The sequence below is a fragment of the Taeniopygia guttata genome, chromosome 4, assembly GCF_048771995.1.
Source record: "Taeniopygia guttata chromosome 4, bTaeGut7.mat, whole genome shotgun sequence".
Classification (NCBI taxonomy): Eukaryota; Metazoa; Chordata; class Aves; order Passeriformes; family Estrildidae; genus Taeniopygia; species Taeniopygia guttata.
Window position 1 is genome coordinate 19,215,375 of NC_133028.1, and position 25,400 is coordinate 19,240,774.

The 25,400-nt window shown below is 35.3% G+C and overlaps 1 long non-coding RNA gene across 2 annotated transcripts in view; it reads right to left on the reverse strand.

Annotated features, from left to right (window-relative positions):
* Window positions 1-1,422: 1,422 nt before the first annotated feature.
* LOC121469873 (uncharacterized) overlaps window positions 1,423-25,400 on the reverse strand; it is a 135,409-nt gene continuing 111,431 nt past the window's right edge. For both annotated transcript variants that reach the window (XR_012055550.1, XR_005980161.2), the window contains one exon: window positions 1,423-5,658. This is a non-coding gene — a long non-coding RNA (uncharacterized lncRNA). The remainder of the gene's footprint in view (window positions 5,659-25,400) is intronic.

Consider the following 25,400-nt stretch of genomic DNA (forward strand, 5'->3'; position numbering starts at 1 on the left):
AACTAAGATCCCAGAAATGATCACAGTTAGTGTGGTAGTGTGGGAGTAGACCTGTATTGTGAAATGGTTGGTGTTGAGGACCTAACAACAACAAGCTACTAATTTTGTGGGGTTTACTTCAGTCTGCTGCTATGTTTCAGCAAGTGGAATGAGTCTCCCAGTGATATGTACTCAAGTGTAATTTCTGCAGTCAGAACGTAAACTAGAGGCTAGCAAGAGGGTAAAATGGAAAGATTATCTTCAAAACACACTCTCAATCTGAAATAAAACATTAACATAGATCCCCCAAAGTCCCTAATCTTATAGATTCCTAAGTTTCTTTAATACCTAAAACCTCATTAGTAAATTATTATATTTCTGGTCATTACCTTACAAATACTGAAGGCTGTTCAATTCTAGCAGGCTGAAAAAAAACTTTAAAACTTCCATATACATTTTTTTTTCTGAACACACATATTTAACTCAACCATACAAACCACAGCAAGGTGGAAATCCATACTTCTTAAGTCAGTTCCTGTATTTCAGCTGTTGGAGAAATTACCTGTGTTTCAAGTGGCTTTGTAATACTGCTTTTATCCAATTACAAGTAGATTGGAAAGTCTACCTTTCAGGATATTGCCTAATAATCAAAGATAGATTTCTCATGCATTTTCAAATGCAGAGAATTGAAATTACTATGTTTTTTATTGGACTACAATGAATCTAGTTCCTCATCTTGTTCTCAGGGCTTTCAGAAAATAAATTTCAAGAGATGAACTTGAGAGAACCTAACAGAACACAAGAGCTATAATAATCTGTCAGCATCAGAAAGGATCAAATTGAATCCAGGCTCCTATACTTGCAGTTGATAAGGCAACAAAACCAAGCGAGCTAATGCCTTTCATGTTCCAAATAACTTCCCATGTTGCACACCTGTTGATGAAAAGGTAAAAACAGACTCAATAAAATTAGAGAAATGGCTTTATTACTTTGGTGAAAACTCACCACTGAGCTTCCTATCTCAAAAAAGGGGCTTTCATAGTTTAGAAAGAATAATTTAATACTTTTTATTCCCAGTGTTTTTTCACCAGTAACTACACATTTTGGGAACTGGATTTTTAGGGGACTCTATATTTGCCTGCTAACACTCTGTTTTCATTAAAGTGCCTAGAACAATTTTGGTAATTTGCTGTAGCAGAAGATTAATTTACATTGGAACATAACATTTGCCTGGAAATGCGACTGTTTTAATTATCTAGTTCCAAATGCTATTTTTCCTTTCATGGATGCATAACAGTGTCACATACCCACAAAAAGCTCAGCATTTATTAATCAGCCAGCAAATATCTAATTTAGAGATAATTTATTATTGTTATTATAGGTTGAACAGTCAGAAAGTTATTAAAAAGCTCTTCAGAGTGCAAAAATGAGATGCTCAAATGACCTTGTTTCTTTTAAATTTTTATTTTAAACTATTAAAAATCAACCATCACAAATATTGTTTCTGACCTAATACAGATTTCTATAGAAAAATTAAATACTTTTGCTACAATTCTACTATGAAATTGGTATTCTTTTGTTCTAACATTTCACAGAGCTAAGTAGGGAAATTGCACCCAAGAGATAGTCTGCCTAGTCAAATGCAAGTAAAAATAACCAGGCTACTAACAGCTGTATGTGATTACAAAACAATGATTTCATGAGTTCTAGTAGCATGAATTTAATAATAGTAATGTCCTTATACTAAAATACCTGTCTTATCTTCAATACTTTTGAATGTTGAAGTGTTACAATTTCCAGAAATGGAGTGTGAACTAAAATTTAAATTACGAGGCTTTTAAAGCATGCCATGCCTAACAAAACGAGCATTCAAATCCTTCAACACTTTATCCACCACCATCACCTAAAATAATCCCCAATCCCATTTTAGAATGTGATGTTTTCCTACATGGAATTTATCCTTCGTATTTGGTAGCAACAGGACAGCAGAAATAAAATAAATAAAAATTCTTTATCATGTTTTTAAGCCTCTCAGCATAAGTGAACAGAAGACAAAAGCCACCAGAAAAGATTATCATAGGTGACCATTGCCCAGAGCTGACTAGGAGCAAAAACTGTGGACTAGAAATTTCTCTGGCTATTAACATAAGATTTTTTTGTACGGCATATATCCTGGAGATGGATTTGTGAACATAATCATTAGAGGAATCAGAAAGAAAAATATTTGAGACCAAATTGATGATGAAATCATAGGTGTGGATTTTTGAGCAAGATAGCACTGCTGTTTGTTTTCCCTGTATTCAAGAGGAATAAAATTTTTAATGCGAGATTACATCCCTGTAACTGACTTTTAAAACTGAATATTTTATTAATACAAAAATATTCTTGAAATGTGTAAATACTGACTGTAAAGGGGTCAATATGGGGCCAAGCCTGAAGCAGTATTTTTTTATCTGAAGTTATTATTCTAATATTAAACTGCAAATGAACCCAAGATTTAAGATCATAGTACTGTAGAACATGTGGTAAATTAGATCAAGAGGAGATTAAGTCTAACTATAATAAAGCTGCTCTCAGTTCAGAAACAGTTAATCACAAAGAGCAAATAGTCTGTAAGCAATTCATATCAGATAACATACTATTATATTGTTAATAAAAATTTAAGAATAGAGTTAAAGCACTTAAAAAAAAAAGACGATTTATCCATTAAAGAAAAAATATTAGCAAAAAACTGTCATAATAAGCAGGTCATAAATTTCTGGCAAATTATTAAAGTTTGTTTATATCTTCACATTCCATGAAACCAAGACAGAATCCAGATAGTTGACAGACAAACCCTCCTATTTGGATAAGGATCTCACCAGTTTTGTGCAGTGCTTTCAGCTGAAATAGTTTAGCATTTGATAGGTCCATGTGAGCAGCAGCAAAGGTGGTTCCTAATATACCTTTGTAGCCATTTAAAATTTACACTACTCAGTGGTTTTCATTAATTTTGTCTCAGTACTTCTGTTGTACCATACATTCACGTAAAATAAGTCCTGTATTTTTTGGTCTACTTTAAGAAGCCTTTCATAAAAATTCCACATTTTTTCCTCATTCTTCAAAGGAGGTATGCTTCTCTTTGTTAAAGCAATTGAAAATTAAACTGTGTTAGCTTCATTATTTATTTGTTTATTTTATGTTGTTTCTAAATGGGCTTCATTCTGATTAGCAAAACATCATAAGGCTGGTCAGTGATAACACAGTACTGAATCTATATATAAACTCTGTAGGTGTATTTGAATCTCAGCTAAAAATGCTGCATTCTTCCTTTTGTTTTATGTGTGCCGATTTAAAATCTTTGCCTAAATATTTTTGTGAGCTACAATGTTGTAATTATTGCCCTTACAAATCTCAGTCAAGAACAGAATTTCATTGAGCCTGTAGGAAAGAAGTGTAAATACTGTTATTGCATTTTCTAATATTCTATATTTTTGGACCAAAGAAACAAAAAGAGATGGAGGGTTAGATAATGTAGTTTCAATATTTTCTGTTTACAAGCTATCAAACAGTTATCGTTTTGAGGCTGAGACTTTTTTTCTTCAGCTGAGAATTCATTAATCCTAACTTGTTCTTAATATGTGGGCACTGTAATGGGGATTGCTGAGACTTATGACTGTAAAAAGCACTGAGCAGTAACAAATCGTGTGTCTACTCTGTAGCTGTCACCATGATTTGTGTAATGCAAAACCTCTACTAATTTTTAGCTAGATGACTTGCGTCCTCAGAACATCAAAGTCCAGTGAAGGCTGCGGACTCAAACATTACATTTGACAGGTTTGCTTAGCTGCTAACTCAAATCTGTGTAGACCTCACTATAATGACAGCAGCTGTATTGCAGACACTGGTGATAAAGGTTCATACATATCCTTCCTGCTGTCCAAGAAAATTTTGAGACTTGTCTATGTGAATCCAAGCTGTCTGGAAAAGCATGGGCTCGGCTCTGTGTAGTGGTCAGTATGTATGCAGCAGAATCCCAGATTGTGATATAGCAAGTCTGATGAAGGAACGTGCCACAGCTCTCATGAGAAGAATTGAATTGATAATTTGTTTCTATTGAATGAAGTAGGAGGTTTTGTGGTTAAAATAGGGATTAAAAATACATCAGTTTGTATCCCAGAAGCCATTGTTTTTTTGGAATCGCCAAGAATTGAATAATTCTATTAAAGTTCTCATGGCAGAATATAAAACATGCTTTTGTTTGTAGCTTGGGCTAAAAGCTTTATGTTCCTGTTTTGGCTCTTACTGCCTATGGTATAATACAAATGAAAAGTACCACAGAAACTCAGGTCATACAGGGACAAGCTGACTATTCCAGATTATTATTTAGGTATAAAAATTAAAATAAAGAAACAAAGTTCTCCCAGAAAAGTACAGATGGAGGTGAACAGACTAGAATTTAGACTGTAATACATAAAATGCTGTATTTTATTAAATACTCACAACATTGATAATGTTTTCAGTTATTGCTCTAAAAAAGAAGTTTACTATTTTACATTTTCTCATCTTGGGTACTGTGACTTCATTTTCTGCTGTTGTTATGCTTCAGAGTCTACAGAGAAATTGAATTCCATGAAAAAAATGCAATTATAAAGTAAACACTGTGCTAAAATTTATTCATCTTTGACATTTCTATTTCATATCTTGCTCAATAAATTTATTGACTCAATTCTTGGCACTCCCAGTAAATAAAGTTTTATTAGACATTGAAACTCATTCAAAGAGGTAAGAGAAAAATGAACTACATAACTGGAAGAGTGGGTTTACTGGATGACAGTCAGGTATGGTTTTAATCTGATTTACCCATCTACCCTTCCAGAGAAAAAATAATCTCATAAGTGGATGAAATGTAAACCTGGCAGTTTATGTTATTTATTATAGATTTGTCTGAAACACAAACTGAAACTTGAGGTTAAACTGAGACATCAGGTCCTTGCTTACACATATTCACAATATCCAGAGAAAAAATTTTTATAATACTTTTTTCTGAATAAACAAGTTTTTCAAACAAAACCCTAGAGCTTTCACCTTTTTGAGTGATAATTTTTTGTTGAATGTTTTTTCACTCACATGGCATAAATATAAATTTTTGGTCAAACTCTTGAAAGTAAAATTATATATTAATTCATTAATTCATTAACATATGTTACATAGTTGTTCTCAATCACATATTCAAAGACTGTGCTCAGAGAAAATAAAAATCAAATACCCAGTCTCCCCCACTTAAACCAAAATAGAAGTGGTAACAAGATGTACAAAATTAAATGTAAAATATTCTTTTAATTAATAGCAGTCTGTAATACATAGCACACGTAGTTTAAATACAGTGTGGCACATACTAGAGGTGGATAGCAATTATTGCTGGTAAATTCCTAAGTTCTGCTTCACAGATTTCTGCTGCATATTTCTACTGCTTTATTATAATAAATCTCAATGCATCACACATTAGGCTCTGACATGGAAAGTTCCTTGGTGGGTTTTCTGATATAAACACTGATATAACATAATAAAATTGGGTGGAATGACATCTCCTTCTCTCTTTCCCATCTTGCAGCTTAAATCCTGCATTCACTTCCCAGGCATTGCTTCTGGAAGGGACATAGATTCCACAGGGTGATTTTTTGCATCATCAAAAAGGTCCTAAAAGGAGCAGAACAAGTCAGAGATTTTTCATGTTAATCTTAAAATGGTATGTTTTTTGCTGGTATTTCACTTTGAAGAAACAAATTTGGTTTTATTATTGACTGTGAAACCACAGAACTATGGTGAAGTCAGTAGAGCAGGTTTAATACAGAAGTTTGTTAATTTTAATTGTCTACATACTACATGAAAAACGGGACTTGAAGTTTCACAAGACGTTTAATTCATCACTTGTGGTTCTCTCTGAAATTAGTTCTAGATTCTATCATCTGCTTAAAGAAAAAAAGACATCTATTTGCAGTTTGTGTATTAGAACATATAAATAAAATATTTTCTGACTTAAAATGTATAGAAATATTGCATTTTAAAAAAATGTAATAATAAAAAGATGTGTAGGCATATGAACATGCATAAAAATTTATCTCTATACATATATATGCACACTCATAAATAGATTGGTACAACATCTATCATATATTTTGTATGTCAAATATATATGTAGCTTTGCTTGTTATGAGTAAAAAGATATCTTTAGCCATGAAAGAGGGAAAAGGCTATAAATGGTTGATTCCAGTGAATTTTTCACAGTGATTAATTGACTAAAGGCTGCTAGAGATCATAATCATAACTAAATAAACAAACTATTTTTGAATAAACAGACTATTTTAGAAACAGTAAAATTATTCAGAAACTATATACTTTACATATACATATTTACATATCTTACATCTTGCCACAAATGTTCATTTGTTCCCTTACCATCCTTTCAGAGCTATTCCTTTATTAGTTATCATGATTATATTTTGCTTAAGATTAAAGTTGTTAAATATTGCTCAGGAGCCTTTATTCCAATAATGCCTGCCACAACATTGCTCTGTGAGCTCATGGTGAAGCAGCCTTAAAAGGTGACCTCCAAATATTTTATGTTACTATTTTCTATGGACAAGACTTCTCAGCTAATAGTATAACCCATGGATCTTGTTGCAAAGTATATTAGTTTGTACCTGCATTTTGTTGGATTCTGACAATCTGACCAAGTGATTTAGATTAAATTCTAACAGTAAACTGCCCTCCTTTTTTTTAGTATCCCATTAATCTTTGTGTCATATGCAAATTTAATCAGTTAAGATTTTATTTCATCATCTAGATTGTTTCTAAGAATGTACTGAATAGTGTTGGACCAGGAATCTCTCTCAGGAGACCTTCATTGGACAGACCTGCTCATTGATATCTGCCAATAAGACCTTTTTTAATTCATCTAATGTGTTTCCTCTTGATTAAAAATCTTGCATTATAGAAAATTAAAAATGCCATGTGACAGAATTGCAAAAGCCTTAGAGAAGTCTAAAATTGCTGTCTCAACACAGTTGCCAGTTTTGTTTGACAAAATATACTTTTCCATGAGACTTGAGCAGTATTCATGGTACTTTTTGGTTTATGTTCTTCAGTAAAAGAGAGCGAAAAGAGGTATTATTTCATAAAATCAGGGTGAAATACATTCTATCGCTTCAATCACTTCATTTCTTTAAAATATTTTTCACTGCCTCTTGTTTGTCTCTGAATACTCCCATGAGCAACAATATGGTTGTGGCCACTGGTAATGGAAGGGTTTTCTTTTAAAGTCCAAAATATTGTACATACAATACACATGCATATACATACATGTACAGACACATGCACCGTATAAGTAACAATCTGTATCTGTAATTCTCATTTTTCCTTAGACCCTGTCAAGATGACTTTGAGCATTTCAGTTTGTTTCAAGAAGAAATATATTAATATCCTGTGTCTCAAAATGTAATTTCTTTACTTGGAATACACTCCATTCATTACAATGGAACAAGTACAAACACAGAAATCACCTTAGCTCTCTTTGCAACTTTTATTAAGATGCATGTTTTAATTACGTTAAAAAGAAAACTAAATTTATTTACTATTTGAACTGCAGGCTCTCCACATGAGAGCCAGAAAAGTGTGATATTGACAGTTTCTACAAAAGTTAAAAGATTTTTTTTTGTTTAAAACCTACAGACTTTATGCAAATATATATAATAAAAAACTGTGCAGGTATAATTCTCATCAAGATGTAAAATCTACAAATAATTAAAGCTTAAAATAAGATATATTAAGAGACAAAAAGGTCAAGTGAGATTAATAAAAAAGCTACATAGTATCTTAAAGGGAAGGAGAGATACATGATAACAAATAAAAACAGACTAAAAAATCAGTTTTCATGGAACTAATGGAAAGCCTAATTAAATTAAGATGATCACTTCTGATTATCAGTCAAAACTTATCTCCTAGTTGCAGCAATACTGTGGCAATTTTTTGTTTTCTCCTTTACTTTTAATAAGCTAGTAGAACTTTGAAAAAATAAATATTAAATCTGTAAGCAATCTAGAAAACTCTGCCTGCAATATTAATGAAGCCATACAAGAAAGCAAGGCATAGAGCTAAAAAAAATAGAAATCTGTCTCATTTGATTTTCTTTCTCCTTATTCATACACTAACACATGTTTAAATCAACCTCTTCAAAGGATAGATTACGAACAGGGTCTCAAGGAAAGAATGTTTCCGTCTCTGTACACAGTAAACACACTGTATGTACTGGGCAAGTATAGGGCAAGATTCAACTTTTTATTCTTAGGGAATTATAACACAAGAAAAAGTAAACTATCTTTTTCTTTCTTTCTTTCTTTCTTTCTTTGGGGAGGAACATATTTGCATCTTGATTTGAGCTGGCTGATTGCTTTTGGTCTGACTGGTAGGTATCGTGTACCTCAGTGTGTAGTGCAAGACCTTAGAATGAGCAGATGATCCTTCCTTCTATACACATGGTATTTTCCAGAATATATGCAACCTGTATGAATATGTCCATTTTCTGCATACTAATACTTGTAATTGGTTGAGGATCAGAAAGATGGGGTAGGCTTCTGCTTAAGAGATAGCCTCTGCTGAATTTGGGAAATCTAGCATATTCACCACACTCCACATGGGCACCACTAGTGCATCACTGGAAGTGACTTCTAAACCAGGAACTTGCTCAGCTCACTTATTTGTTTTCAAAGTGATATTAGCTTGTTTTAAATGAACTATTGGTGAGGGACAACCACTCAAAGAGATTATTTTGAATATTTTTGTGGTGGTACAAAATTTAATTCAAGATTCTTGAAATAACAAGCATAGATAGGGTAAAAAACTGAAGGGAAGTTTGCTGACTATTGCAAATGCAGCCTTTTTTGTAGTCACACACCAGAAATTATGGGCTAATTATCAGACTCTATGGGCTATGCAAAAACCTTGCTCTTGAAGCCTGATGGCATCATTATGAATTGGAGAGAGCTTGCAGTGATACAGGATCAAACTGCTGTTCCTATCTAGGCTAGTACAGGTCTAGTAACTGCTCAGTTTTGTATTAATATTCGTTGGGGTTGGTACAAATGAAGATGTGCAATGTTGTCATTGCAGCTATTTATTGCAGGCTATGAGCACCTGACTTTTGGAGATGTGACAGTCCAGAGAGCTGTGGTACTATGATATTTTCCTTCAGCAAGTTTTTAATCTTCCTCTCATGCACATTTGAAGCTGCTGTTTGAGCTATTAAAAGTACTGGTGTTGGCCTCTCTTTCCCATGAGAGCAAGTCCATGAAAACTACTGCAGGAAACATTGTGAAGATTGAAAATCCTGAGATCTGAGACCTGGTCTTAACAAGCTTGGACAAACTTGTTTAATACTCATTCCCAATCCTTCAACCAGGAGTAGAGTATCTCAGCTTCCTCCAGCATTACCCCAGAAAGCATATTCAGAAGCAGTAAAGGCATTGATAACTTACTTATAGTAAGCCTTTGAAAGACAGACACCAAACAGTTCTGGAGGCTGCTGTCATTGCTGTGAAACCCTTAAGTATTTCTCAGTCTGGAGTTTGTTCACATTCTGCTCCCTACAAAACCCTTCTCATCTTTAGTTTTACAATGTACAATAATGGATGCTGTAACCAAACCACTCAAGTAGAAATATGTGTTCAATTTGGTATGATAAAAAAACTGTATTAGATTAGTATTAGATATCATTAGACATTCTAGGGAAGATTAATTTCACCATAGGTAAATCACCACCATCATCATCGTGTAGCATTTCATCAGCTGGAAGAGACTGTTTGCTTGTGTTTGTCATTTTAATGAATGTCTTTTTGTGTAGCACAGAGGTTCTGCTATCTCAGAGCACAACAGACAGCAGCCAAAACTGAGATTTTTCATCCTAGCAACATCCTAAACACAGAGATTTATTCATTCTGGAAAATTATGCAAGAACCTACTCAGATGTGCCAAGAACTGAACAGGAGTAAAATGTGTGTTTTAGACTATGAATATATGGATTTTCTGTTTGGATAATATTTGTATGGAGAACAACAAGAATCTGAATACATTGATATTCTGATATGCCTTCTAGTTCTTCCACCATTTTCCTCAGAGAAGGAAACAACTAAAAAAAGCACCTTTTTGTTCATTATAGGAAGAACACTTCTGTAACGTTTCTGTTTCTACCCACATAGGCAAATACCTGTATTTAATGGATTTAGAATAATTTACCACATTTTTCCCCAGTGATATGAAGTAAGCATTTTTTTAAAGGACATATACAGTCTGGGAATATTTAAGAAAAGGTGAAGTTTTAGAGTGGTTTCATTTTCTACTTAGAAATTTTAGTATTTTCCTTGCAGAAAAGAAAGTTTTTACATTGGAAATATTGTAAATTGCCCACTAGTACTCCGACATAATCTGTGTCAAATACACTGGCATTCACTAAAAGAATTCACAATCAAATAATTTTTAGATGCAGGAAAGCTGGTTCTGTAGTCTTCAACAAGAACTCTGGAGTTTCTTTTCACTTAGTTTTTGACTCATTAAACTTGTTTTTTTTGTAGTAATTTTTAGTGTAGGTGGCAGAAATTAATTTTTGTTTATTCTAAGGGGAAAGATATTATATTAAAATATTTTAAATGTATATAATTAGTTCAAAATGTTTTGGCAAAAAATGATCATAGACTTGCAGTTATGGTGATGTTGTGGTGACATCAGGGCCTCCTTGTTTCCAGACTTGTACCAACAACAATCTGCCTTTTCTCAGACCATTATCCCTAACTCAGTAAAGAAGGCAACAGCAACAACAACAACTTACATTTACTCCTCACACATCCTCCTCTTGACATCTTCTTCCTTATTACAGTCTTTAAAGATTCAGTTTTGAAGAATTGCTCTAAGCACAGAACCTACATGAACTCCAGCTTGCAGAAGAAACCCTAATGAAATTCCAGGAGCGTTTCTGTCCCAAAACTTTGCAGAAAGTAATTATTCTTTCTCCAAATTAGAATGGTCATGATACTTAACTTGAAATGTAAAGCATGGGTGGGATAAAGGAAGGAAAAAATGTGGCCAAAGGCCTTTTACATTGTACTGCACTTCGTAACTGCAAGTGAATACCTGCAGCTGTATCTTTAGGCTTTCCAATTCACTTCAGTATGTGGTATCAGTTGCCCAATTGATGTTTTTGTTTTCAATGTAATTGGTCCCCAAGTTGGTCTAAAATGTGTCTTTGGAAGCCTACATCTAGATTTAGGTATTGAATTTTAAGTTTTATTTGCAAGGATTCTGCTCACTTTCCATCTAGCTCTGGGGGGCATTTATTTAAACAGCATTTCAGTAGCTTATTCCTGGTCTTTTCCAGGTTTTTTAGTTTTTGGGCTGTTGTGGTTTAACCCTGGTAGGCAGCTAAGCACCACACAGCCTCTTGCTCAGTATTGTCCCATGGGATATGGGAATAATCAGAAGAGTAAAAGTAAAAAAAAACCAAACTCATGGGCTGAGATAAAGACAGTTTAATATGTAAAGCAAAACTGAAAGCATGGAAAGTAAAACAAAGAATTCATTCACCACTACCCATGGCAAGGGAGCTGTTCTTCCACCTCCTGGACAGCACGGTTCCATCATACCTAGCTTCCTCTGGTAAATCACATCTGGAGATTTAAGATAAACGTTTAAAACTTCTATCTCAAAAGTTTCACCAGTCTTTTCAGCTTAGATTGTCTCATGTGGGGTAGGGCTCCTCTGGAGAGTATACTCATGAGATGGACAAGAGATATTATCTCATCCACTATTTCCACCGTCTGCCTTCTGCTCTGGGCTTGGCCTGAGGCCCCGTCATTCTAAGGTATCCACTTTTTGGTAATCCCCTGAAATGTCTGATTCATTACTTACCTGCATCACCTTGATTCAAAATGTAGTCTTCTCTCTACAAGGGATTGTGGGTGGTTAGATTTTTGAGAAGGTACCTTATTTTACCTCTGAAAATTTTGAAAGTACAGTAGTGAATATTTTTGGAGCTGAAAGAATTTCTGCTTTAAATTTCTCTGGCATTTTTTGAATACACTGTAATTTGAAATTGGAAAAACAAATTCCTCATTTAGAATGTGAACTGTATCCTGATGCAAGCATTCTTAAAGTATTCCCAGCCATCAACCAGAAATCATCCCCTGTTATGAAACAGGTTTTCCAAATTGTCACACAGGAGAAAGCAATAAAAATGTTTTGTAAATATGAGACAAAATGGCTGCAGTATATGATTTTTAAAATCAATGAAATAATTTGATTGCATTTCACAAAAAACCCAAATATCCATATATGGAATTACCACAGACTGACATTTACACATAAAGGAAAAATAAATCAATGATTAAAGTAAATCACCCTTTTATTTCTCAAAGGCTACTCTCTTTCAACAATTAAACTAAGAGAAATCACAATATTAACAGGACGATTATCAATTCTGTTCTAGCTGCTTTGAGACACTTCAGCTGAAAAAGCAAAAGCAATGCTTAAAATTGTTCACTTTCTAGCCCTTACATACAGGCACTTTTGGGAGAAGTAGAGAATGACCTTAGGCTCTGGTGCTTCTCAGCTGCCAGAATAACTTCTTGGCCAGCCAGGCTGCTGTAAATTGCAGTATGGATTAGATTGCCCCTGGCTGATTCTAAAGTCAGGGGAATAAAGTATGGCTTTGTTTCCATTTTCCCAGCTGTGCCAGCTGAAAAGCCAGCCTTAAAAGTTCACCACTTGCTCTAGGCATGTAAGGGTGTCACAGATAGAGATGATAGTCATGTGTGCCTGAAGGACTGGAGGCTGTCAGCTGGCCTGTGAACCAGCACATACGCTGGTGTCCTCCCATGTATTTTTGCACTGCTTTGTACAATGGATGACTGACACTTTCTCGTGCCTTTAGGTACCCTTATGCTACAAATAAATAATGCTATATTAAATATATAGGAGCAAGAGTGAATATTCCTCATATTATTCAAGCAATAAATTCTCTTATTTTACAGATAAGTGAACAGTCACAAATAAGTGACCGTTCTGAGAAAATTGACATTCACATGAAGAGATTATCTATGCAACTCAAGACAGAATAATTTGCTTAAAAGTTTAGAAAATTATAATCTTTAAAAATATCCTGCAATTATCTTGTTTTCTAAGAAGGAAAATTTTAAATGGTCATATGATAGTGTTTGTAAATGCTTTGTAAATTGCAAACTGATTCATTTTTCAGTGATTTATTTTCAACAAAAAGGAGACTTCTTTAAGCTAAACTCTGGGATGTTTAGTTTGATGGATTTCAGCTCAAAGATGAGCTAGCCCTCAAATTCAGCTATTTCCACCCCATTTCTGTAACTATTCAAATCCAACAGTGGAATCCCTCATGTGACCTGGCATGCTGTGTGAGCTCTGCTACATGATGAGCTTTACCTTGGCTGTCTCAGGTCAACAGTGAAATCTACCATTAAATATATATCGTGGATATACCTTGGTAGTCTTTCACCTTTGATTTTTTTATATCTATGTTCCCACAGAAAAGAGTATTAAAAATCTTTCTATTTATAATTTACACTGTATAGATTCCTTGAAAGTATATGAAAGAAAATTACTGTGAAGTATAGAAAATAATACCAATGTCCCAAGATACATCTATTATAGAAGAAGTAAAATATCATAAGAGGTAAATATCAATGTATGTCTTCCTATACCCTTAAGAATTTAGTCACACAAAGAAACAGCTCAAACATTTTTCAAGTTTTATGAGGGCTTCTTTAAATATTTAGAGATGGGAAAGCCACTTCTTTTCTACCTCAGGCTGATAAAAGAGGAACTTCCTTTACTCTTTTTAGAACATGAAAGGGGCAAGATCCCTAACATCAGAAGCCTTCTCCCTTTTCTCTTAGAATGGTTCTTTCAAATCTTCAAACAAGAAAATACTTTCCTCTGTAGTTCCTGATTTTCAACCAGCTAGAGTGCTTTTAATCCCGCTGGGCTCTGTGTGTATGTGTGTGTGAGTGCTGGCATGCCTGTGCCTGTGTGTATGTTAGAGTGATCCTCTCACTTTTAAGCACTATGGAGATTGCAAGGAAAGATATCTTATTTATATACTGTTACTTTAGCCAGTCCACCTGCTTATACACTAAAGAATTAACAATAATAATATCTTATCAAATATTAAAATAAGTCAAGAAAAGCCAAATAAAGCATAAAGGAGGGTAATGAAATTCTATTCATTTTTTCAACAATTAATAAACCCATACTCCATTCATTTTCCTGAATGTTTTTAAACACCTTGGGAAAATGTTTGATTATAATTATTTAATGTACAATGTCTGCCATACACTAAAGGAGTTGGTACAATTAAGGAAGGAAGCAGTCAGATCTCATCAAGTTCACAGTACCAAACCTGTCACTTCCTACCTTAACAGTAGTCTACAGATTCTGAAGCATGTACAAATGCAACCTGAGTATGCACAGATACAGTGACTAAAGGAGGGAAAAAAATCCTAGTTCTGTGCCCTGTCCCAAGCTGCACATCCTCAAAATTCAAGCTGAGGGAAATACAAAGGATCTCTGTGCAGTCTAACAGTAACAGTATAGAAAACAGATGGAGTTGATATTCAAACACTCGAATCCCGTTAGATCTTAAATCAGACTTTGGTTGCAATTAGGTTCTCAGAACTTGCAATGATCTTGTAAACTTCTCCTTCTATGTCCAGAGAAGTGTTTTGCTTACATAATTAAAATGAGATGCTTTCTTAAAATGATACCCTTTTTAAGCATGTTGAAAGCAACCTTACATACACTCTTAAAAGAAACAGTCCTGTGGTGACATAGGGTGATTAACTTCAAGTACATGCACTTACTGAACTTTTCAAAGTTCAGTGTTCGACACTAAAAGCTACTTATACATAATTTATGTCATACTTGCTGGCTGAACTCTGTTCTTATACTTCATGCCTACCGTTCTCATGAGCATAATAGCAATAATCCATCATGTATATGTTAAGCATTCTGATGCTGTTTGCAGGCTGATAAGGATAAAGATACAATGAAAAGATAAATAGATAATGGTTGTACCAAAGCCCTGGGATTATTAGATTTTAGGAGGGAAAACTTTATTCTTTCATAATTATATAAAGTCTTGAGTACTGTGTTTTCTACAGCAGTGCTGTACTATAGTGATAAATGTTAACTGTCCATTTTTTTTTTTATATGATATGGTTAATCAAGGCAAAGTCCAATTGACTATTTTTCTTATTAGGGCAATATTGCAACTGTCATTATTGCATTTAATTCTCTTGAAGCTACTGGAGCTTGCAAATTGATAATAGCTATGGAACTGGACTCTATATGTATACTTCATTTTTCAGTAGCATCAGGGTAAATAAATAAAGGTTTGTATTTAAATATTGCCATCTCAAAAGCATTTATTGGAACTTAGCTGATCATGTGGAGCAAATTCCAGGTCTTTAATATATAAAACTGCAAATTCCTTTCTTTTCAACATATTGGGGGCCAAGAGATGTGATAGCTCTCAGTGAGTCTTCCCAAAAACTGGACCTGTACAACATGCATTCTTAAGGCAGCATCTGGAAGGTTTAAACTCTAGGATGTTTAATGTATGCCTACCTGACTCCTTTCACAAACAAAAAGAGAACTTAAGTATTAAAATATTTGAACAGGAAAAGAGTTGGTCTGAACAGAAAAGTTAAAGAAAGACTAGCTTTGTGGGACATAAGCAGTGATCTTGATGTTTACAGTGTTCAAAAGAAAAAAAAAAGCATCACCTGGAAATTATATTCAGTAAAACATGACTGAAAGTAATAATAAAGGATATTTATCACATGCATTAAGTTTTTTAGGGCTCTAAGTGATTATTTTTGAATATGTTCAGTATATATTAGTCAGTGGCACTGCTTTCAGAGATTAGCTCTGAATAAAGTTAATTGTGAATAAATTTCTGTTAATAAATTTTAAAAAGTTTTGTGAAATATAGTAGCTTCATGCAGAGACACTGACGAATGATGAATCAGTTTCCCACTGAGAGGCAACCTAATTAGACAGGTCAAGAGCTGCACTAATGTGGCTGTTCTACTGTATTGGGTTTGCATGGCAAGGTTTGGTAGTGGGGGGTCTACAGGGTTGGCTGCTGTGAGATGCTGCCAGAAGCTCCCCCATGTTCAACAGCGCTAATGCCAGCCAGCTCCAAGATGGTCCCACTGCTGACCAAGGCAGCTGGGATAACATACCTACCTAAGCAGAGGAAAACAACTGCAGTGGAACAGCAGTAAGAAGAGAGACAGGAGGAAGACATCACAGCAAGAACGCTGAAGACCCCCAGGTCAGTGAAGAAGGGGAAGGAAGTGCTTCAAACTGGAGCAGAGATTCCTCTGTAACCCTCAGTGAAGATGGGGCAGTTGTGCCTCCGCAGCCCATGGGGGTCCAAGTGTGGAGCAGAGACCCACCTACAGCCCATGGATTCCCAAAGGATGCTGTGACTCTAGGGGAAGCCCCCACTGGACCAGGCTCTTGGCAGGGCCTGTGGACTCTTGGAGATAGGAGCCCACATGGGAGGAGGTTTGCTGACAGGACTTGTGACCCCTTGGGGGATCCATGACAAAGCAGCTGGTTTCAAGTGATGTACCCCATGGAAGGGACCAACACTGGAAGGGCTTGTGAAGAACCATAGCCTGTGGGAAGGATTCAGGTGGAATAAGTTTTTGAAGGACTGTCTTTTGTGAGAAGGACCCCACACTGGAACAGGGGAAGAGTATGAAGAGTCCTCTCTCTGTTGAGGAAGGAGTGGCAGAAACAGCATGTGTTGAACTGACCACAGCCTTCATTCCCTGAGCACTGCTGGTAGGGGAGGAGGTAGAGAAATCAGAAGTGAAGTTGAGATTAGGAAGAAGGGAAGGGTGGGGGGATGATGCTTTAAACATTTGGTTTTATTTCTCATTACGCTACTCTGGTTTTGACTGGCACTAAATTAATTTACATGAGTTGAGTCTCTTTTTCCTATGGCAGTAATTGATGAATGATCTCTCCCTGTCCTTGACCTACAAGCCTTTTTTAATATTTTCTTTTCCCTGTCCAATTGAGGGGAGCAGTAATAGAGTGGCTTCAGTAGGCACCTGACATCCAACCATGGTCAATCCTCCACAGCTGCCTTCAGTTCTGGGATGTGATTGGGACCCTATGCATAGCAGTTCTCTGCTCCAAGGGCTATTGTGATTTAACCCCTGCTGGCAACTAAACTGGTCTTAGGGACTTTGTTACTCCTCTGCAGTGGAATGGGGAGAGAGTTGGAAAAATGAGAAAACTCGTGGGCTGATGCAATAGGTAAAGCCAAGGCTGTGCAGGCAAGGAAAACAATAAAAGGAATTCACTGCTTTCCATTGGCAGGCAGGTGTTCAGGCATTTCCAGGAGAACCTGGTCTTATCACACAGAAGGGTGAGTTGGGAAGACAAAAAAACATTACTCTGAATGCCACCACCCCACTTCTCTCTTCTTCCCCCAGCTTTATATGCAGGGCATATATGGTGTAGGATATCCCTTGGGTAAGTTGGAATCAGCTGTCCCAGGTGTGTCTTGCTGCTGGTGTGCAGTGAGAAGCAGAAAAGGCTCTGTGCAAGAAGCTGTAGTGAAAATATCCCTGTATTATCAACAGTGTTTTCTGCACAAAATCCAAAACATAGCTCCATACAAACTACTATGAAGAAAATTAACTTTTCCCAGCTAAATCCAAGCCCTAGAAAAACCCTTGCACTTTTAGGATAAAATTCTTTCTCCATATAAGTCACTGGTGACAATTCCTATTGTCGGTAACAGGATTCAATCTGACCTGTTTTAGAGTCTGTTCCTATATATGGGTAATTATTATGGTGCTCTAACAATGAAGAAGAAATTCTGCAAGAACAAAATTAGAAAAGCCAAGGAACAAATACACACCATATCAAACTTGGGTAAAAGGAAATATGAGAAAGTTCCTCAAAATCATTGAAATAAAGAAAACATGAAAAAAAAATTCTACTATTTAAAATAAATGAGGACCAAATAACAGATGACATAATGAAGCGCAAAAGTTCACTATACTTTTTTTCATTCTTCACCAAAGAGGTTAATTGTGACCAGAAGCTTAAAATAATTAACATTAGTAACTAAGTCCTAGAACTATAAGCCAGAATTGGTTAACAGACAGAAAAGTTCTTAACAACAACTTAACAACATTTTTCCCCAAACTATTTGTGATCTGAAATCTTCTTTGAACAATTAGCAGTCACCTTTGAGAAATTTTCAGAACCGATAAAGGCTAAGGGGACATCTAAAGGAAAAATACAACTAGTAAACTAAAAATAAAAAGAATATTATGTATCATCCCTAGCTTACACTTAGAATGTTAAGACAATAAATTATTAATCAGTGATTTTTCTCTTTGAGCACTTAGAAAATCCGAGTTGATTAAAAGTAACCACAAGAGAGTTACTGAAATCACAAAAGGGCTGCAAATCACAACAGGCCAATCTGATACCATTCCATGGCAGCACAATTAAGTGAGTAACAGGGAAGTATTTACATACTTTTTCTTTGCTGACATGTGACAATTCCATATGACACTGTCAGAAGTATGGTAATATGTTCCCATTGGAAATTACAGTAAAATCAGTGGAATCACTTAGCAGAAACAACTTAGCATCTGTTCCCTGACAGTCTGAAAGAAAAAATTGGAGTGCAGCATTATGCGATATTTTATTACAGTTGAAGGACCAGTATTTGTGGATAACATTAACCAGGAAGGTTATAGAAATTCTGGAAGGTAGAATTATATTCAACATGATTTTGATAAACTGGAGAAATGGTACCAAGCAATAAAATAGGATATAACAAAGACATGCAAACTGCCTAGGAAGGAAAATGTAAAGTACAGAATGTCTTGCTAGGCAGATATACTGCAGAAAAAGGGCTCAGAATTACAATGGGTTGCAAATGGAACATTAACCAATATTGCAAAGCCAGCAGAAAAAAGTATGATTTAAAATATGTAAGTCCTGAGACATACGGAGTAACTATTTTACTCTAGTCAGCATTTGTGAAGCGTTAAGAGGATTACTGAATGCAGTTTTAAGTCCTAAGGAAAGGAGGGGATGAGATAGAAGCAACACAAGGTTAATAGATGTGGAAAATATGACCACTCTCAAAGAACGAATGAAAAATATGAAAAGCCTTTTTTTATTTAGTCTTGAAAAGAGAACCTTGGTGTCTGTCATGTGTTAACAAACTTCCAATATACAAATTGTTGCAAGAACAATCATTTGCTGTCAATGCTGCCACCAAACACAAACCAAAAATAATTGGTTGCAGTAGGAGGGATTTTTGTTGTATATCTGGAACACTTTTAAATTACAGTTAAGAACAGCTTACCTAAATCAGCTGGGGACTGTCTGTCGACCTATTGAGTCTACCTGGACTTTAATAAAGCCTTTGATACTGTTTCCCACAGCATTTTCCTGGAGAAATTGGCTGCTCATGGCTTGGATGGCTGAGCTGCTCACTGAGTAAAAAACTGGCTAGATTGCTGGGCCTAGAGAGTGGGGGGTGAGTGGAATCACATCCAGCTGCTGCTCCTCAGGACTCTGTACTGGGGCCAGTCCTGTTTAATATCTCTATCAACGATCTGAATGAGGGGATCAAGTGCACCCTCATCCACTTTGCAGATGATACCAGTTTGGGTGGGAATGTTGATCTGCAAGAGGGTAGGATGGCTCTGGAGAGGGATCTCAACCTCTTGGAGGAAAACCAAGACCAGTTTGGTGAGTTTAAGCTGAAGTGCTGGATCCTGCACCTAGGTCAGAAGAACTGACCCAGGCAATGCTACAGCCTTGGGAGAGAGTATCTGGAAAGATATGTGGGGGTGCTGTTTGATAGCTGGCTGAACATGAGCCACTGTGCCCATGTGGCCAAGAAGGCCAATGGCATCCTGGCTTGTGTCAGAAGTAGTGTGGCCAGGAGGACTGGGGCTGTGATGATCCACCTGTACATGGCACTAGTGAAGCCATACCTCGAGTGACCCTTCAGGAACTGGGTCACTCCCTCCAGGAATGTGTCCAGGGAAGGGCAGTGGGACTGTGAACAGCCTTTATAACAACTCTTCTGAGAAGTGGCGGAGGAGACTGGGGTTGTTTAACCTGGGGAACAGGAACCTTTTCACTCTCTACAGCTACCTGAAAGGTTGTGGACAGGTGGGGGTCAGCCTCTTCTCACACGTAATGAGTTACAGGGCAAGAGGAAACAGCCTCAAAATCATGCCAGCAAAGGTTTAGATTGGATATTAGGAAAAATTTCATCACAGAAAAGTTTGTCAAGCGCTGGAACAAAGGCTACAAAGGCCACAAAGGGAAGAGATTGAGTCACCATTTCTGGAGATGTTTAAAAGAGCTGTAGACGTGGTGCTTGCAGACGGGGCTTAGCAGTGATCTTTGAGGTGGTAGGTTAAAGATTGGACTCAACTATCCTAAAAGTCCTTTCCAGCTTAAATTATTTTATACCTATGAAAATAAAATTACTTTCAAAATATCTTCTAAAAAAATTACAGCCTTTATATTAAAAAAATTAAGAGTTATTCTACCTGGTTATTTAGTGTAAGAATGTGTATAGTGAATATTTTTCATATATTATAGTAAACAGTTTTCAGTAGAAGACTTTAGTATACTTTTTTTTCCTCATTGTGCTAAATGAAAGGCATAATCTTACAGCATAGCAAATATTGAAGTAATCATTACTTCAGCATATTTCTCTAATATATGTATTTATATTTCAGCATAAAAGGGGTTTTTTTTAGGTCACCTGGATCTTGAGGTTTCTTGAAATACCTTCATATTATCTGTACTTATAACTTTTTTTCAGTCTTCAAACACATTAAATGTCACTGAGACAGGAATTGACTTTTACTAACTTGTGTGCAAATGGGAAAAAAATCTTTGATCAAAACACTTAGTCACTAAATAATTAAGGATTATCAGAATGGATAAAATCTTGGAAAAACTTATCTGAAGTTTACTGAAGGTCAGTATAACCCTGATTTATTTGAAAGGATTCATCAGATGCCTTTAAATGTGTTATTGTTGCACTAATAAAATAAATTTTTTATCTAATTGTGGGAAAGTAAAATGAATTTGGTTTTGTTTTGGTGACTTAATCATGAGGAAAAGATGAAATCTTGATTCATGGGATGGTCAAAGATGCAAAAAAAAGTTCAATTTTGAGCAATTAAAAAGAAATATAAAAAATATGAAGTATTTGTTACTTTGTATAGAGCATATCATAGTGACAAAAATATCAAATAATTTATAATAATGACACTGGAATATGTGATTTTTTTACATTCAGTTGTAGTTAGCTGTGCTTATCATTCTATCCCTGGTATTTGTGGGATATTTAGAGTCAGACATAATTATGTTATTTTTCTAACTTCTTTCAGTTAATCATTGTCAAATTATGCACCTGACATTGACCTGTAACGTGACACTTCCACCAGGATGAGATCTGTTCTGCCTTAATTGAGAATGTCAAGTTCCTTACAGTGAACAGAGACCACCCTACTTTTTTAGTGATCTCACAACTTGTTTCTGAGTAAAATCAAAATGAAAAATAATTAATTAAACTGCCTCACTCTTTGGGGAGTCTCTTAGAAGTGCCTGCCATCTTAACAGGTTCTAGCATTAATCAGACACTTAAGAGTGGTCAGGTAGTACCAATATAACCTAATTTTGGGTTTGATTTTTTATGATTATTGCTTGAACTCAATTTGGACAGCACATACCCAATGAGTATAAAATACATTAATCTACAACACCTCACTTTTCAACAACATATTTCAAAAATATCATTTTAATAAAGGAAACATGTCATAATAGGATTCCCCTCTTTTCCCTGTTTTAATAAACTTAAAAGAAACAAAAATAAGGGTAAATTCAAAATTAGTTTAAAATTGGTTTTCCCGATATTAGCTTTAGAATTCAATTCTTGATATGTAACCTTCTAAGAACGTATTTTGAGGGGAATAGATATTGTATTTTACCCCTTTTGATGTTAGAAATTATACAGATGGATTTACCATTCACTGAATGTGACTTATTTTATGGACTAGGGTCCAAATAATGACATTATTCAGTCCCTATATATATAATAATATATACATATATATAATAAGAAACATGGAGAGAATATAATATATAATGAAGTACTATTAATCTGAGTGATTATTCACAGAAGAAATTGTATATTTATTTAAATAAAGTTTTCCGTTACAATACAAATGAGGAACAGGAATTTCCAACTTTCTAACTATCCCCTTACTTAGGCAATTAAATAAGTTAGGAAGAGATTTGACTGTACAGTTCTCCGTGAATACAATATTTCCAAATTAAATTAATTGAAATGATAACAAATTTAAAAACTGTTGGAAGTTAAATAGGTTGGGTAAGAAGTACATTCTATGAAATCTATTTGTAGCCACATAATCACAGAAGCATTTAGGTTAGAAAGACCTCTGGGGTCATCGAATCCAACCTTTGACTAATCACCACCTTGTCAGCTGGACCATGCCACTGAGTGCCACATCCAGTCATATCTTGAACTCATTCAGGCATGGTGACTCCTCCAGCTCCCTGGTCAGCCCATTCCAATATTGAACAACCCTTTCTGTGATGAAATTCCTCCTGATGCCCAGCCTAAACCTGCCCTGGTGGAGCTGAGGCCATGTCTTCTTGTCCTGTCTCTGGTTGCCTGGGAGAAGAGACCAACCTCCACTTTGATACAACCTCTTTTCACGTGGTTGTAAACAGCAGTAGGGTCACTCCTTGCTCATTCAATGGAAAAAAGGAAGAAAGAGATAATGCCTAACCAACTTCCTCATACTTTAAAAAGTAATTTTACAATCTTTATAAGTTTTTACTTGGATAGTACTTTGCACAACAATAGATGCTGAAAAATAGTAAAATTAAAAATACAAATTTTTGAAAGATTATATGGAGATTTTAATTCATGATCCCAAACTGATTTTAGAAAAAAAAGATCAGTTTAAAGACAGAGTAGATTAATAAACTTCGCAATTATTTGCAGCTGGATCTTGGACACCATGGATAATATATTTTGTTTAGTATCATGTTTCTTCTGAAAAATGTCTTAGAAGGCAAATGACAGATTAGACTTTCCAGTATAGATTTCTGTTTCATGTATACAGAGATGTTTTCCAATTGTGTTCTATGGTACATTAAGTACTACAATTATGTAGGGGTTTGAGAAGAAACGTGTCACAAAGCAATACAGAAGTATACTTTGCAGTGCAGAATATAAAATAAGACAAGAAAATAATACTGATTATTAAAATATTAAAAGTTTTTTAAGTTCCAAGAAATGTTTCAATTTACAATACATGATTTAATTATCAAATAATGAATGAAACTTCTTCCTAATGATAAAATAGGAATATGTACATAATAGAAAAATCAATGGAAGCATGAAAGCACTGACAAACCAGCACTTGGGTTGGTCTCCGGGAGGGAGGGACTGACTCGTTTATGCAGATGGTCCACACAGTCTCCGGCTGTTCAGGGACGCTCAGGAGAAGTGGCTCTAAGGGAGGGCAGTTCCAGAAGGATCTCACAGATGTTTTCAGCAACCATTCTAGGGCCAGTGGCTGTTTCTGTAACTTGGTTCAACCTAAAGTCAAGCCAGTCAGGGTAGGCTGCCTGGCACAGAAAAATCATCAGGACCCTAATTCAGATGCTAAAGCCAGTGCAGGTTAAATATCAATGCTGGCTGACATAGAGGGAGCCTCAAGGAGGCACTTGCACTGCCTTTGGGAGTGGTGCTGCTATCGCTGCCAGGCTTTGGTGTTCGCTTGCCTCATGTGGGACCTGAGCGCAGACCGTTCATTGAGACAGAACTTCTTTTGAATGTATGAAAATGTCAAGTGTTCTCATCTCTTTCTTCAACATTAAAACTAAATTTATGGGGATAAAGAATGCTAGAAATAATTAAAAAAACCTCTTGTTATCAGGGCATATATGACTTAACCCCTAAAAAAATTATGAAATAAATTCTTGAAATTGATGGAATAAAACTGCATTTTATGCATATTAGCTGAATAAGAGACACCATTTTCCCTATATCCTCTCTTGTCTTAAAATTATTTTATTTTTTTAACATCAATGTTCACTTTACTCGGAAAAAAGGTGTTTCAGATGTTACTTTGATAAACTGTAATTATAATATAATCATATGGGAGTTTCAAAAGCAGTCACACTGATCAGTCAGCAAGGTCAAAATTGTTATTGACTTTGCTTATGGCAAAGCCTGATAATAATTTAATCCTCCACAAAGTGTTTTGAAACCAAGTTTCTGAGAAATTCAAAACAATAAGGCTTGAAAATTTCTTTTATATATACACTCCTGCTGGATTTCTTATTGTTTTATCGTGATTACTAATCATTATATATTGCTATTTATATACTGGTAATTCTGTCTTCGAGATCTCCTATTTAGTTTCAAGCAAACTACTGCAATCTGTTTAGCATCCCTTCTGAAATTATGAACAAGAACAGCATGTGTTATTTTCTGTTAAATTAGATTTCAGGCAATAGGTATTTTTAGTCTCCAAGTTTACATGTTATAAAATAGCAAAAAATAACCTTAATTCCTTTCCTAATTATTTGAGACATTGGAGTTCAGCTACCGGTGTTGTGTCCATGTAGTAGAAAACTGCAACCTTTGAAATGCTATCATGGTTGTTTTTAAGCACTTATATCTTGAAACACTACCAAATGTTGAAATGTGCACTTCTTGTATTAGACCTAGCTTTGTCACATCACCACAGCCTGGAATGTATTTAGCATTAAGAGAGGCTGACACAGGGCTCTGCTTCAGGGATTATTGATGCTCAATTTCATTCCATATGAGTTATAATTACACTTCTTGAGAGTAGGAAGATGGTTTGTCAAAATCTTCGGAATTGCAAGATATCATTTCAAGACCTATTTGTAACTCTGGAAAAACAGATAAACAGATACACTGAAAATATAGACAGGCTCTGTTTGCTGTGCACTACCCTGAGACAGCTCTTTTTATCACAGTGTCTGTAGTTTTACAGGATTTCTATTGTCTCTCCTTCTGTTTATAGAAATTTTCATTATGTTCTATGAATCACAATACTTTGCAGCCCAAAGGAAATTTTTACTAAATATATTTTAAAATTAGATATTTCCAAATTTTTTTAAGGCACTCCTTCATGCCCTGGTAATAGACAGAATGGGGAAAAACAAAAGGATACGATGTAGCCTTACTACAGGCAGTAAGGATTCACAATTTAATTACC